Source organism: Rhipicephalus microplus, chromosome 2 (genome assembly GCF_043290135.1).
Source record: "Rhipicephalus microplus isolate Deutch F79 chromosome 2, USDA_Rmic, whole genome shotgun sequence".
In the NCBI taxonomy this organism is placed as follows: Eukaryota; Metazoa; Arthropoda; class Arachnida; order Ixodida; family Ixodidae; genus Rhipicephalus; species Rhipicephalus microplus.
Window position 1 is genome coordinate 113320756 of NC_134701.1, and position 16598 is coordinate 113337353.

The 16598-nt window shown below is 44.8% G+C and overlaps 1 pseudogene; it reads left to right on the plus strand.

The window, feature by feature from the left end:
- Positions 1-16598, plus strand: part of LOC142761770 (A disintegrin and metalloproteinase with thrombospondin motifs like) — a 116260-nt pseudogene that overhangs the window by 32045 nt on the left and 67617 nt on the right.

Here is a 16598-nt window from a genome sequence, read left to right on the forward strand (position 1 = left end):
TGACTCTCCAAACTTATGAACACTACTTATGGCTGCCTGCCATACAGCTGTCCTATGGGGTTAACGTAAAATTTAGTTTCCTTCTACCCCTAAAGTTTGTTTATGTAGCAGCGTGCAGAGTTACCATCTTCACGATTACAAGCGCCGCTTCAGTGCTTAACCATTTTGATGTTGCTAACATTTATGTTGCTGGTGCCATAGTTACGAAAGGGTTATCAACTCAACGAAAAAAACTGACACGGGGCAAGAAGTGCTCGGACAAGGTGAAGAAACGAACTGACAGACAGCTTCATTTCTTCACTTTGGCCCCATGTTTTTTGTGCCATGTGTGTTTTTTCCTCAAGTATGAACCTACTAGCTAAACGAAAAATCCACCAAACAACTAGTTATGTAAACAATATGTGGCTGCTCAACATGTTCCTGCGTATACAACATTTGTACGTTAGTTTAGGGTTATTTCGTAATGTTTAGCTAATTACAACATGGTCACATTTCCTCCGCATGCTTCACAATGCGTAAATTCCCAAGGTTCATATGATCTGAGGAACTTTTATTATTTATATGTTTTCTGTGCAATAGAGATTGCGCACACGGGTGGCGGCGAGATGGGGAGGGGGATGGTGGTGGACAACTATGGCGTGAGAATCCGCCCTTGTTGTGATCTCATATTAGCTTCCGCTGTGAAAAATTTCGAAACATTACATTTACACACATTTCATATGCTTCATACTAATTTTTTTAGAACGAACAAGTCTGCTTGGGAAAATGAGGCCTTGAAAGACTGGGTTGGAGGTAAGTTTATTATTATATTGTGTTACTTGGAAAAGAACTTATTGACTGCCACTATTTTCATGCCCCTGTATATTTAGCGGTGCATAAACAACTTTCACTACACCCCAAGTATTAAAAACAACCATGAATCTCATGCTTTGACAGGGACAAAAGGGAATACTTGATATCAAGAAGGCTGCGCTGTTCTTGCAAACCTCTAATATGTGTCTCTTCCTCTCTGCTTATCACCTGTCGCTTATGCCTAATGCCGAAAGTTGATTGACCACATCCGCATGCTAGTGTCGAACGCAGTTCTGCGAAGGCCATATGTTTTCTTCAAGTGACGATTGTTCAGGCTTATCTATTCTTGTATATTTTACCCAATGCTTATCACGTAGCTACTAGATGGCTGCTTGAAATTATTTATGCATATATTAGTTACACTCGCGCTTTCACTGTTTAGCAGAAATAAGCCCTTAGATAAGCTGCTAGAACAGCGTTAAAACATTATTTCGATCTGTTGCCGAAATACACAAATGTGTGGAACGAGGCAGCAAATTAAGATAGGTATTGCTGGTATGGTTATTTAAAGAACCAATAATAATAATAATAATAATAATGATAATAATAATAATAATAATAATAATAATATGTGCTATTATTATTATTACATTATATCATTATTATTAGGAATAAAAAATTTGGTGTTTAGAGTTTGAAAATCATGATATGACTATGAGATATCCTGTAGCGGGAGTAAGAATACTCCATGGGCAGCGATTCTTGGCACTCACAGAGCCTAGCAATTGGTTAAGTTACCCGCCTAAAATTGGCCCCATGATTCGAAAACGAGAACCGGGCCAAGCCTTAACACGAGAAGGAATTTCACCTACCGGGCCTGGCCCAGTCTGACAGCAGGTCGGCCCGACATTGGCCTGATCTAACAATCTAAGTAGTGTTATCTGAACCTGGAACTGACAGCAAGAGGAACATAGAACCGACAGCGAGGCACTAAGGTGGAAGTGACAGCAAATGTCTACGCTTTATTTTTTTGTGCAAGCCACTGCGGTGAAACCTTAAATAAAAGGGCCCCCTGTGGTAACAGCTGACCGCACTAGAAACAATGAGCGGCTATTCAGTGGCGGTATATCATGTATATCTTTTCAACAAATACAATGCGAATCATCATCAACGTTTAGTAGTCAACATGATCATTGACGGAATTTTGTCTTCGGAGGTTCAAAGTCGTGCTGCATCATAGTGGGGGAAGTAGATAGTGGCTTTTGTGGCTTCGGTAGAGAACAAGTGTTTGTCAACCTGGCTTTTGCACACCCATGGTAGCGGATATTGTAGCACCCACGGTAGCACCAAGCCCGCTCTGTGAATTTAAAAATTAATATTTGGGAATCCAGAATGCATCAGCTTATCACTTCCGCCTATCTTTCAACACACCATTTCCTGCTGCAAGGCAATTGTAGGTGGAGGAAGTCCAGTTATGAATTGAGACTTGGAGTAAGGACCGATATGTCATACCTTCTGGGCTTTGCCGCAGCGAAAAGCATCGTAACTGGTAGAAGATAGAGAACTGGACCTGCCAGAGAAGCTTTTGCCAGGCAGCCCGCAACTTCATTCAATACAATTCCTTTGTGTCCCGGGACCCAAATTAGTCTCAGGTTTCCCAGAAGATGAGGAGAAAGTAATCACAACAATCTTTGAATATCCTTATCTGTTACAGCAGTTAGTGCCGAACATAATGTTAATAAGTCTGTAACTACAGCCACAGAAGTAATAGATAAAGGAATCTTACATACGCCTGAATTTACATCTAAGACCTGAGTCAAAAACGTTTGTGTGTACTCAGAAAGCCTAAAAGGAAACAACCGGCGCAAATGTGTAGAAAAAATTCCCACCCTGGCCTTTTTTTCACGCTGAAAAGCATGATTTGCTACACCAAGCGCTGAGCAATCTGATTTAGATGATCTTTAAAAAAAATTCCATTCAGCAGATTAGTACGTAGCAACTTAGTATTGTAAAGGAATGTACCGTCATATAACATGGCTAATTTACTCAACCTGTCTCTCATAGTCACTATCTTGTTAAGCCTTATCTTTTATGGTTAAGAAGTGTCGGTATTGGAAATATGAAAAATTATCTGAGGGGTTTGAATGCGATGCCATGTTGCATAAACACAAGGTTTTATCGATCATAATTATGCATTAGTTTCGTGTTATCGGTAATTCATAAACTCCTCAAAATATTTGCACTTTTAATAGTTTGATTCTAGCACGTAAAAAAGGTATTCGGGATTCCTTGTTTAGAACAGAGTATGCTACACATTTAGGTTGCCGCAGGCACCGGTGAAGTGTCTGGCGCTCAAGTAAGACTAACAGGCGTAACTCCCAGGCTAATACGCCTGAAAATATGGCACTCAGAAAGTCAAGTATAGAGCTTATGTACAATCGGTGATTCATTACCAATGTGTTTGTCGTCATACGGGAACGACTCACTCTTCTGATTAAACATATCGCACGTGGCCCTTTAATCACTGTACGTCCAACAAGCATACGCCAGTGGAGATTTCTATCATAGCTTATTCCGAGGTACTTGACTGTTTGCACATGGGGAGTGCCTGGTAAGTGAAATGAGAAGGATATATTTTTATTGTCTTGCGGGGAGAACGCCAAAACTGGACACTTCTCTACAATAATGGTCAACAAAAACTGTCTTGCCAAATTTACGAGGGAGATAAGTATTCTTGTAAAAAAATATAAAGTAATTGAAAGTGATCCGCAGAAGCAAAGAATGCTACATAATCCCTGTATACATACGTGACTACTTTCTGGCGACGAGGAATGTAGGTGAGCAAGATATTAGGCACTATTAGCTGACCGATTTAGCACTCCAATCCCCGTTCGGCTCCAACACTCAGCGTTACTGAAGCAAAACGAACGTTGTCGGTTCTAGCCAATCGTTATTCGGTCAACGCGACGCCACTTCTGCATGAAAGCTGTTGTTAGGTAAAATAAAAGTTGTTCTTGTCTCGCAGCAAGATAAAGAAATTCTGTTTTGAAAGACTGTGGGTTCATTTATTGATTGAGGCATTACTATGTTTTATTTTTTTGTCACGTTCACTTGGAGCTGTACTACAATCGAAGCCTTCAAGGCAGCCCAAACGCGTTTCCAATATTCTCCCTTGAGGCAGCGAGTTCACCACGTTGCCGTGTGGAAAATAAAACTAAACGGCTTTTCAGAATAGGTGGAAGACTGGCTACTGTTAAAAACTAAATTCTTTGTTTTGTTACATAAAATGGCTTACTATCGAAGATTCACGAAGTCCCTTTGACGGAGTGCGAAAGAATCATCTCGAGACACTTGGTTATGGTTCGAAGTGTCAGCTTTTGATAGTCTCGTGGAACTTCACCCCACATGCGCGTATTCTCGTAGGGATTGGCTGCGACGAATTCTGAGAGGAAGCGCAGATCCTTGCTGGTCCTGAAGTGCCGTTGGTGCTTGCGTGTTTACCCAACAACCATTGCGTTTCCCAAGCAGCTCAAACTTGTGGCACAAGACGCCGCCATTTTAGTCCTTTCTCTGAACGTCACGTGATCTTTTTCTCGCTACGAACGTCCGCTCACACGCTCAGCGCCTGACCATCCAACGCATGCGCAGTGGCGCAACCACCGACTGGCTGAGCGGAGAAGAACGGCTATTTGGGCTAGCACTTCTTCCAGCCCTTTCATGCTCGCTCTGAAAAATTATTATAATGGCAGAGTGAAGCGGCGTGCAAAATGTGGTCAGCTAAAAGTGCCTATAAAGAGTAGTGGGGACAAGCCTGCTTTTTGGAGAACAGAGCGTGTTTGTCTGAATTTCTTTGTTGATATATCCTGCCCGTAAAACACAGTAAAACTTCCTGTCTAGCAAGGACTCAATCATCCACGCTAAAAATAGTCAGGCAAGCCATCCTCTCTCATCCTGGCTAGTAAAATCGGGTATTTGACACAACCGTAGGGCTTAAAGATTTGAAACCTAACAAATGCTGCATGTTCTTTCTGTCACCGCCCTAGCTGAACTCTGCTCTCGAAATGAACGTGTGCACACAAAATTGACTATTATGTTCTAAAACCCATTAGAGAAGAAAATAATCATTTATTCATAATAACAAATGGATTTATCAGAGCGTGTAATGATCTCAAAATTAATTTTACAAAATTGCATGTAAAAAAATTGGTCGAATGTTGTCAAAAGCAAACCGTTTGCTCTATCTTTCAGCAGGGAGGGTCACATTAGCGACTTTCTACACTGAAGAAATCAAATTCAATTCGATTGAATATCAATTTCACTAGAAAAGCTTCCGGCATAATTTATCATGGTCGTCAACTACAGCATAAAAATGCCCAATATTATTTGCAAGCGTGTAACGGGTACGACGCTTCTCCAAATGATGGAGCATGACATACTCATTGCCTCCTATATTAGAAAAATTATGAATAAGATTGGCGCATTGGGTGTTTTGCAAATGTTCCGTGTAAAAAAAAAAACTCTGAAAAACAACTTTTTTCCATCTTTCACCGTGACTGTGCGGTGCGTACCACGCAGACGTGACATTTTTTTTCAGTAATAAGAAAATCCGACGTGATTCTGGGATGTGGGCACGCTCTGGCTTGCCATCTCGGCTTAGACTTGGCGAAAGATATCTTAGCTGTAACCTCCTTTCTCTGTGTACCCTCCCGTAACAAAACTTTTACTGGTCTTGAAGCTTCGCCGTAAATTTATGGGAGAGCTATGTGCGCTGCGAGCTGTGGCGGTGGGACGGCGCTGCACCGCCCGCAGGGCATCGGCAGACGGGAGGGAAGCTGGCTGCTGGTGCCGCTATGGGGTTATTGCTGAATTTCGTGGCGAGCCACCGCACAGTTTTCACCGTATCATTACTATTGGGCCTAGCGTGCTGTGCCTGAAGGTCGAGAAAGATGCCGTATACCTACTGTGCACTTGGTTCGCAACTCGCTCACGAAAAAAAAAAGACGTGGAAGTCTCCAGGCTCTTATTGCCCATAGACAGCGAACAGTGGGAAAAGTGAAAACGGACAATGCCGCGATAGCAACAACCGTAAACTGGTGTTTTCACATTATATTGCGTGAATGTGCACGCGTGCGAAAAATAATTGGATGAAAGTGACATCATTGTGGACTAGTGGCTAATAGGAGGTGTTGTATTGAAGGCACCGCTTGACGTTGCGACACTTTTGCTGACGTTCCAAAGATTTTTAATGGCCTCACGGCGTATTTGTATAGTGCAAAAAGATGCAGAGCTCGCCCGCCTATACCAAGCGTCACGAAAAACCATCAACTGAGCTGAAGACTGTTGAGGCGGCATGGACACTGTGCATGAGCCATTTTAATATGACGCATATAACGAAGGGGAGCATACTGGCCACATCTTCCTCCTTGCATGCCAGGAGGTAATAGAGAAGCTCGATGAGTGAAAGGCTTGCTGTTTTTTTATACACGCACTTAGATGACCAAACGCGTAGTGGTGATATGCAATTTAGGTGAAGCTATATACAGCTCCTCAAACCTTAAAATTTAAAGCACACATCCGTTGCTTAGAACGAAGACTTCAGCGCTGCCAGTAGAAGCTTGCCGGGGATACAGATAAAAAGAGGTTGCACCAAAATTTTGTACAAAATTTACGCAAGCTGTAAAAGATTGAAACATTTTCTACATCACTGCGTCATTAGCACGAGGAGGTAACGTTTTGTGTAACATGTTGACACCGCATGTGCGAGATACAGATGGTCAATTTTGGCATTTCAGGAGACATGCAAGCCTTTCACCCTAATAGTGAATGCCTTCATCGTGAAAATAATAAAAAGGCCAGAAAAAACACAGCATGAGTAACCTACACAGCAAAGTAAATAGCTGCGAAACTACATTGCTTGCGCAACCGAACTTACAACGCCAAATGGCACCGCAGTGATGAATCAACGTAAAGCAAAGCACGAAAACAAGGCAAACGTCTAATGAAGTATTGCTTGATTCTCATCACTAGCTCAATTCAAAGCGCTCATTCATTCAAAGTGGCTATTGGTGCAATATATAGGATTATTTTAAGACATGTATTTTTATGTGCCGTTCACCTACAGGAAAAAGAAGTAAAGTACTAGATGGTGCCTGCTCTCGCCATGAAATGGAGTGAAAAAACTTTATTTTAGTCCTGCAGGACACGCTTAGCGCGTAGCGGGCGTCTTCCACATATAGGGACCAACAGGGAGTACCTGGCGGCCGCTTCGTGGGACTGCTGGATGGCCCATTGCTGGTCAGCGAGAAGTGAGCTCCTGAGGAACCTCTCCCACTTGTTTGAGGTAGAGTCGGGAGAAGTTGTTCTACACTCCCAGAGTATGTGTGGGAGTGTCGCCGTGTATCCACATGGAAGTCATGTGTCGCTGGGGTATGCATCAGGATAATAAACGTGAAGTGTGATAAGGTTTGGGTACGTGTGTGTCTGTAATGGGCGTAGGATTAATGCCTGTTGTCCGTTAATTTTGGAATGTGGGGATGGAAGAATACGGCGTTGAAAGTAAATGTGTTTTTTATGTCATTGTACTTAACGGGTGCATCCCGATTGGTCTCTAACTCGGCAAGATGTAGTTGCCCTGTGGCGGTGCGGTCGATAAGTGCGCACGCTGCGTCATGGGCGATCTCGTTGAGGTTGAATAGGTCACCTGGCACCTGGCTGAGATGGGCGGGGAACCAGATGACAGTATCTCGGCTGTTTTTACGTACACTGCTGTAGGCTTTATATACTGTAAATGCACACAATTTCTGGTATCTCCCCATAACACCTTTAGTGTGGGTGCTGGGTACATCTGGAGCACATCACGGAACTTCGCAGTGGGCGTCTTCTTAGACAGTTCATCATGTCGACAAAAGTTCCGTCAATCAGCCCCCATTATGTGGAATGCATCGAGCCACGTTGTTGTGACCCACCTCTGAGACCCTGGACCCATCTGTGGCACTGAAAACGTACACGTAGAGAAGTGGCTGGCCAACTGTGAGCGCGCCAGCAAGACTAATCACTGGGATCCGACTTTGATGCTCGCAAACGTCGCCTACCACTTCAGGGGTACAGCCAGTGTGTCGTTCTGCACGCACAAGGAGGAGCTTACCAGCTGGGACGTATGTAAACAAACAATGAAACACCTTTTCCGAAACGCCACTGCACGCCAACGAGTCTCCCAGAAATATTCCCGTGCCGGGCTCCAACCGCAACGGAGCCCTACATGGTTTACAAACAAGGTGTCTTACTCCCGTATTCTAGATTGTCCCTTCACTCAATGCTCCACCTTCACTTGAGAAAGCCGATGGGAGCGCCGTCTCTAGTCATGACAAGTCACTGCACATTAGCGATAATCTGCTGCGATTCTTGTGTAGGGCAGCGCTATTTTCAGCCGAGCGGTGGCGCATTGCTCAACTCTGTCGAGTGAAGGGTGAAAGTCGAGTCTAAGAGTGTTTGTGAATACGGGGGTTAGACTTGTGCTGGCAAGTTGATAGCCAAATGTTTAAAGCCGGCAAAATGAGCCACATTCTCAAAGGCATTGGTGCCGACGCCATTCACTTGCTTGTGTATAACTGATCTAGCATTGACGACCTTATCATGGAGAGCCGATGGTTAGAGTAATCAAAGAGCCTACGAGTTACGCAGCAATTCGTTCGGCTCCCTAACACTGCCACCACGTCGTTGTGCGAAGAAGACCAGATCCAGCCACCACTCAGTACCAAACACTTCCTGCATCTTGTGTGGCAAGAGATCAGGGCAGCAACATTATCTGCTCCCCAGACTCGTTCTCGCGAGAAAGCCCACCCGACAGTCTCGCTAATTCAGGCCGTCATGAGTGGAGAACTGGCAAACGCAGACATCCCGCCAGTATTTGCGCTAAGTCGTCCCGCGGTCAGCCCTGCTTCATACTACCAGCCACAACAAATGTATTCTAGGTACCGTGATCCGAACCAGTGGCACATGCGTGATGGCAGGCCGATATGTTTCAACTGTAATGGCGTCGGGCACATTTCCCGCTATTGTCGCTATCGTCGGACATCGGTCCCTCGTTCATCATACCGTTCTGACGACACTCAATTTCCCCGTATGCACAGCCATGAGGACCCACCGAACGCTAATGTCCGAACATCAACCCCACGTTACGATCACTCGCCATCCCCCTGGCCCAGATACGTTCTCTGTCACCAATGTCCCGTCGCTCCCCTTCCCTTTCTTTACGCCGTTCTGCCTCGGAAGACTGACCGGTGCAGCTCCTGGAGGTGACGCTGCATTAACCTATCAAACCGGAAATTTTCTACTAACTCTGCCTACTCGACAAAACCTTTTGGACGTAGAAGCAAATGGCATGCCTGTTTCAGCGCTCATCGACACAGGTGCGCAACTATCAGTCGTGAGTGCTCACGCTTCTCGTAGTCTCCATAAAGTCGTTACAACCGCCTCATCGCCTGTTTTTCGCGTAGCCGATGGCCGTACACTTACCGTCCTTGGAATGTGTCCTGCACGGCAGAACCTCACCGACCACGAGACCTCAGTTCTCTTTATAGTCACGGATGAGTGCCCTCATGACCTAATCCTCAGCCCCGATTTTGTGAGCACACGTTCTGCCTTGATCGAGTGTTCTGCTAGTTCGTTACAGTTTGACATTGCTGCTATACCTGACCTCACTATCACATCGTCACCACGTTTACGTGTCGTCGAGTTTGTTTACTTGCGCCCAGGTACCGGTACTTACGTCTTGTTTAACGCAGACCCACCAGTACGTGATGGCGACTACTTGAATACCACCTCCTTAGGCGTTGTCCTGACGTGACGAGTAGCTCTGCCACACTCTCTTGTGAATGTTTCTGCGAACAACGCTTACATACCTGGCCTGAACATTGGACGCTGGGCAACACTCCTTCCTGAAGGTATCACGATGGGCACGATATCACCTTTAGGCGCATATGACCCTCTTTCCCTGACCATTGACGTCCCAGAGCTGCCTCCAGGCAGCCCTGCTGCTAGCCCGACACGTTATGACGCGTTCGACATCATGATTGCCCCGGACCATGACCCTTCTCAAAGCCTGGACTGGTATGAGTGCTTTGGTTGGCCTCATACCACTACGTTTTTGACTTCGCTTCACCAAAACATGAAAAAACATCTCTGGTGACCTATAGCAACGACACCGGGGGCACAAGACCTTTTAACGGCGCCCTTTCTGTATATCGGCAACCTAGCACAGCGTCATTGAAGCGGAAGTTGGACAAGATGCTCGCTGAGAACATCATCGAGCCACCTTCGAGCCCTTGGACGTCACGCATGGTTCTTGCAAACAAGAAATACAACACCTGGCGTTTCTGTATTGACTACTGACACCTAAGCAAAATCACGAAAGAAGACTTCTACTCTTTGCCACCAACAGACGATCCCTTGCTTTCCTTCATGTTGCACGGTACTTTGTTTTTATTGAACCTTCTTTTTGACTATCGACAAATAGCTGTCGATTAGAATGATCGTGGGAAGACCACATTCATTACACCCGATAGTCTATACGAGCTTAAAGTCACTTAAAGTCATTTTGGTTGTGCAACGCATCAGCAACATTTAAGCGCATGATAGACTCGCTACTGAGGGGTTTCAAGTGGTCCATAAGCCTCTGTTGCCTAGAAGATGTCATTTTTTTTCCGTAGGTAACTAGTGACCTGTGAAGCTTGTCGGCTATTTTGCAAGTTTTTCACACCACTGGCCTTCAACTCAACTCTACAAAATGCCGCTTTGGCTGCCGAGAGACCTCAAGCATCTGATTGATATTGCGGGTGTACGACCTGATCCAGCGAAAATACGCGCGCTCATCAACTTCCCTATTCCACGTTCTTAAAAGGAAGTTCACTCGTTTTTTTTTGGCCTGTGCTTGTATTTTCGCCACTTTTTTGAAGACGTTACAGTGATTGCGCCGCCCCTCATATGACATTTGAAGAAGAATGCCCCTTTTTCTCGGGGCCCTGACTAAGTGTCGGCGTTTTCTCATCTCGCCGACCGACTCACGCCAACCCCTGTCCTGGCCCATTTCATCAACCTTGCGCCTACCAAAATACGCATCGATGCTAGCGGTCATGGTATCGGCGCTATCCTTGGAAAAAATCAATGTGGTCATGACTGCCCACTGTAAGCCAAAAGGGAGCAACAGGGGTATAGGAAAGGCTCCTTTCAGAGAGCGATTGCATTGCCACTCCCACTACTCCCCTCAAAGGAGTAACTACAGAGGGACAAACCATTGCTCCCCTTTCAGTTCTTCCTTCAGGGGATGAACAGTTACATCTCTAGTTGCTGCCTGCAGCCCAACAGTTACTCCCACAAGTTGTTCCCTGTGGACCAATCATTACTCCCACCAGTTGCTCCCCAAGACCGATGCTTACTCTTTACTGTTATTCCCGCGTGTTCGCAGTCACTCTCTGAGGACCAACTGCACATGCTTCCACTTGCTCCTTCTGGAAATGACTATTTATTTGGAGTATGCTTGTCACACGCTTAACACATAGCGAGAGCTCCTTGGAAGAGGACTGCAAGGCTGCTTCTAACACAAAAAGTGGGCAATATTGGAAGAGAAAATGCTTTATTGTTTTTCTTTTTTTTTTGAGGCGACGTGTGTTACACGTAGAAATAGACTTCCCAACACCACAGCCAGCACTAAACAAACGCCATAATACATCGAAAGTTTGCTGTGTCTTCCCTGGAAAAACATTCTCGAATTTAATGCATAGGGCAGTCTGTCTCATTATTGGTGAGAGAAGGGAAACTTCTCCAATTCTGAAGGAATCGAGTTTGGCAGCTGGTAATTCCATCACGCTAACGCAGCGGAATGCCACCACGGGCATTTGTGAAGCATTTCAGTGCTACAAGAAAAAAAATAGAAGTGTGAGGTTTAACATGCCAGAATAAATACATAACAATGAGTCACGCACACTGGAGCAGCGCTTACATTCTAGGATGCCTACTGCACAACCAAATGTGAAAAAAAGGTAGGTTCGGTGAAATGTTACTTGGCAAGCCATATAAATGCTGATGTTGTAGACGCTCTTCGCATGATGTCTCAGATAGCAATATTCTGAAAGAAAATGTGCAGCTCCTCAAGAAGGCATATTTGTAGCAGTTTAAGATACCCTTAGGTTCAGTTAACTTGTTTCCTATACACAGCTGAGTGACATTTCTATGAGCCCATTCACCAATGGGCATTATAAGCGAGATCATGTGTGTAGTAAATAACGCGTACCGTCCGCTCATGTTAAAATACATATTTTGCTCGTGCACATAGTTGCTCTCGATTCTACTGTTTTATCATATGCTGCTGCGTCATGAATTGTGCAATACATATATGCACAAGCCAAGCATGCAAAGCCTCCTTGAAAGCAAACATTTGCAGAGGCTACATGATAATCTTCAGTATATTTTCTTGTACTTGACACAAACGGCTGGACAAAACTATAGACAAATAAATGTAGACCATGCCACCTTCAAAAATGCTTCAAATTTAGGAAACTAGGGTGCACTTGTTCACTCGGTTGGCGAGTCACAGCCACGGGATATGTGAACGAAGCAATATATCTTAAGGCATGCACAGATATTCTGATTCTTTGTTTGACAGTGTCACAGATAGCTTGCCAATACATATATATCTGAGCGCCACAATATGTGAAGCTTTTATTAGTTCAACATCGTGTTGGTTTCCAGCCGAACAGGTTACGGCTCTGTTAGACAAATTGGAATAAGCACACCGTGGTTTCCAGAAAAGCACTATTAGAAGTTACCACTTGGTCTGAATGTCTGCCTATTTATATTGTACTGCTTTCTACATGTGCCATAAAGACATTTGTTAAGAATGTGCTACCATTCAAGCCAACATCGCATACATGGTCAACGTGATAAAAATACAAACATTAGGAATACTGCCACCCCTAGTAAGAGCATAACACTTCAGGATCTTGGAACAGCAAGGAGGTGCCAAGAAAGTTAAGCTCACTCTTGCAAAACTTCGAACGAGTATTTTTCAGAGTGGGAGAGGTCAACATGCTGTGGCACTTTTAAACCCCCGAAACATCTACAGAAAACAGGGTACAGGCGAGTCAAGGAACGCTGTTATAAAGTCCTGCGCACGTACAGCTTTGGGAATCTAGGCCCAAGTGTTATACTTTGTCAAGCCGAAACCCGTGGAAATAGAGAAAGCGTACTTTTTGTAGCACCAGCGTAAACAAATCTTGGCAGTTGGCTTTCTAGTACAAACAGTAATCCCTTCAATGAAAACGTAAACATTTTATCTTAACGGTAACAGTGTAAGCACACACACGGGCCAGTGGAGCAACGTCGAATTATGAGTGCCAGTGTAACCATGTGGCATGATAAACTAATCGCTGGCCAACACATGTGCAGTTTGCCCGCCGAAAAGCGATGCTTTCATATACGTAGTACAAAAAGTCTGTCTTTACCAAAATTCATTGCTTTCTGTACTTTAGCACCATTGGGTGCATCAATATCTGCAGTATAACAAAATTTGTGTCATACACCTGAATAACAGTTGTAGAGAACATGCATCAAGTATTGTTTTTTTTGGTAGCAGTGAAGTGTGGTTAAGAAGGGCCAAGTGGGAATCAGCCTAATTATGTTCATGCGGCAAATCCCAACCAGCGTTATTCAAGTTGATGAAATTTTTGTCGATTGGTATTAACGTCAAAATGTGACTTCAACGGCTTGCCAAGTTTTCACAACGCACGAAGATTTCATTATGCAGAATATTGACAACGCTAACGTAAACCTACAGCATTTACGATTGTCTTTGAGGTAATTTATGATTGATAATAGAGGTAATTTAGTCCGATACGACTAGCAATGAATACGGTGAATAAGCAAGAGCAAATCATTCCTCTTTTGATAGCGCAACCACTCAACAATGTATTTGGAGAAAAAACAATGAGCCAGCTGTTCGAGGGCTCAACATATTTCCACAAGCTGTAAACAAGCATGAATTTGGGGTTGAATTCGCCCCAACCAATGCTAAATTGTAATGGCCCACACTGTAAGAGCACAAAATGTTGCTGAAAATGCCACTCACCTGCACGCTGATGCATGCACAGTCTTCTGTCCGATGAGCGAACAGGCTTGCCGATAGCTGAAGACGTGTTTACGTTGTGTTTGTTCCAACCAGCAGCAAAATCCACAACAACATTGCACGCTCTAAAGATAAATATACACTAACCTACACCACGAATAAGTAGAAACGCAAATCTTCGACCAACACGCACGATCAAAACATAGCACACAAGCTCGCATGTCCATGTGCTCACCGACCAAAAACCATATGAATTTGAGTAGTGCGAACGCAAACCTAGTTGCGCCGAAAAAAAAAACGTCGAGGAGTGGCAGCACAGGCTTCAACACAATGCTTTCAGTGTGTTCGCCTGATACATTTATAAAAAAAACTTAGGTATACTAAAACTTATAATTATATATAAAAAAATTTGTTTAATTTTTATTTAGTGCTAGTACACATAAACATTGAATAATGATCACTTTGTAAATGACATCGCTTGCTATACTAGTGCCACACTTGTCGTGCGGGTGCATATGCGGCAGATTTGTCATTCTGCCCTCAAACTACACGTTGAAGCGTGCTACTAAGTTTGACGGCTGATGAAAAGCGCATCTGTGTCTGTTTTTTTTCTCCGATATATTTGAAGGGTGGGAGGGGCTCCTTTTGCACGTGTTTTGGTGGTTGATCGGCTTTGACACCCTTCCCTAGCAGACGAACGGCGTGTCTTGGCTTTTTTTTTACATCCTTGTTTTGCACGTGTTTCGGCGTTTAATCCGCTTTGACGTGCCCACTCTCCATTGTGGTGCGGCGTGTGTTAGGCCCTCGCGGTAGCTGTATTCTCAGGCCTTCTGTGTTCAGCCAGCGCTGCTATTTTATTATCTGTGGATGCTAAACTAAACCACTCTTTTGGTTTGGTGAAGTTTGGCACACAGAACAAATAATAATCTGACCCATGAATATCAATGTGGGCGGCATGCATATTTGTGTGCGGTGTCCTTCAGGGGAGTAACCGTTGCTCGACGAGAGCATTTACAGCGGTTCCTCCTTTCGTTGCTTCCTTACACACTTCAGACTAACAGTTGCTCCCCTGTTTCCGAACATGTCAGCCATCTTGTTCCGCTTGGTCCCTTCGGGGACTAACAGTTGGTCTGATGGACTAAAAACGGCCGTTGCTCCCATTTCGGCCGTTTTTTTGGCTTAGACTGCATCATTGCTTACGCCAGCCGCCTCCTCTCCGCAGCTAAGTACAACTATTTTACGACCGAGAAAAAGTGCCTTGCGATTGTTTGTGCAGCAGAAAATTTCATCCCTATCTGTACGACAGACGCTTCATCGTGGTGAATGATCACCACGCTTTATGCTAGCTGTCTTCACTCAATTATACGGCTTGGTCGTTGGGCAGTATGATTTTAAGAGTATACGTTCACTGTTGTTTACAAGTCTGGCCGCTTGCATCTGCTTTCCCGTTATCTCGTCGACCCACCAGACTCATCGGCAAACGATACCAGTCTATCTGTGCTTGATATCATTGACATGTATAACATTTCTGCTGAGCAAAAGCGCGATCCGCCTCTTTGCAAGATACCGACTGCCTCAACTATATGGCTCCCGATTCACCCCTTCGCCTTTTCATGGCATGCAGTTAAAGGCACCTTGCTTCGTCGCAGTGTGATACCGATAGTCCTGAGATCTTCCTTGCAATTCCGGCGTACTTTCTATCGACTATTCGGGTCCAGCTTCACGACATCCCCATGGCGGGGTACCTTGGCCTTTCCCACACCTACGGTCATTCCAGTAATTTGTAAGTCAGTACGCCGTTACGTGACCTTGTGCGATCTTTGTCTGCACGGGAAGAAGTCAACAGTACAATCTGCTGGCTGTCTTCCATCACTCGACGTCACATATGAATCGTTTCATCGTGTCGGCCTTCGCTTGCTTTGTCCGTTCCCTATCTCTGTCTCGGGAAATCATTGAATTGCCGTTGCCACAAGCTATGCCACTTGATTTGGAATTACTCGCGCACTTCTCACCAGCTGGGCGACCGACGTAGCGGATTTCTCGCTCCACAACCTCATCTTTTAGCACGGAATACCGCGGCAGCTTCTGGCGGACCGTGGAAGGCAGTTTCTATCCCGTGTCGAAATTATTATTTTGATGTCTTGCTCGACCAAACACAAGCTAACCATGGCCCACCATCTGCAGAGGAATTGCTTGATAGAGCGGATGAACCGAACCATTACAGACATGCTGGCAATGTACGCCTCTGCAAACCCCAGGATTGGGATGCAGCGTTGCCTTTTGTCACGTTCCCCTACAATACGTCACAGCACTTGACGGCTGCACCTATTCGTCTTTGTTTCTTTTATTTGGCCGAAGTCCAACGTTGCATATAGACAAGATGATGCCTTCTTCGACGTACCTACCCACTGAGTACGCTCAAGAAGCTATAACCCGCTCGGTCCATGAACGTCAACTTACGCGCGTTCGGCTAACTGACTCGCAAGCGGGCTAAAAATCTTGTTACTACAGCCGTAACCGAAACGCCCACTTTCCTCCAGGATTTCTTGTCCTCATGTGGTCTTCACCTTGCCGTATTGGACTTTCTGAGAAGCTACTGTTCCCGTACTCCAGACCATACCGTGTGCGCCGCCAAGTGACCGACGTCACATACGAAGTGCAACAATTGTCTTCGTGCTCGTCCACGCAA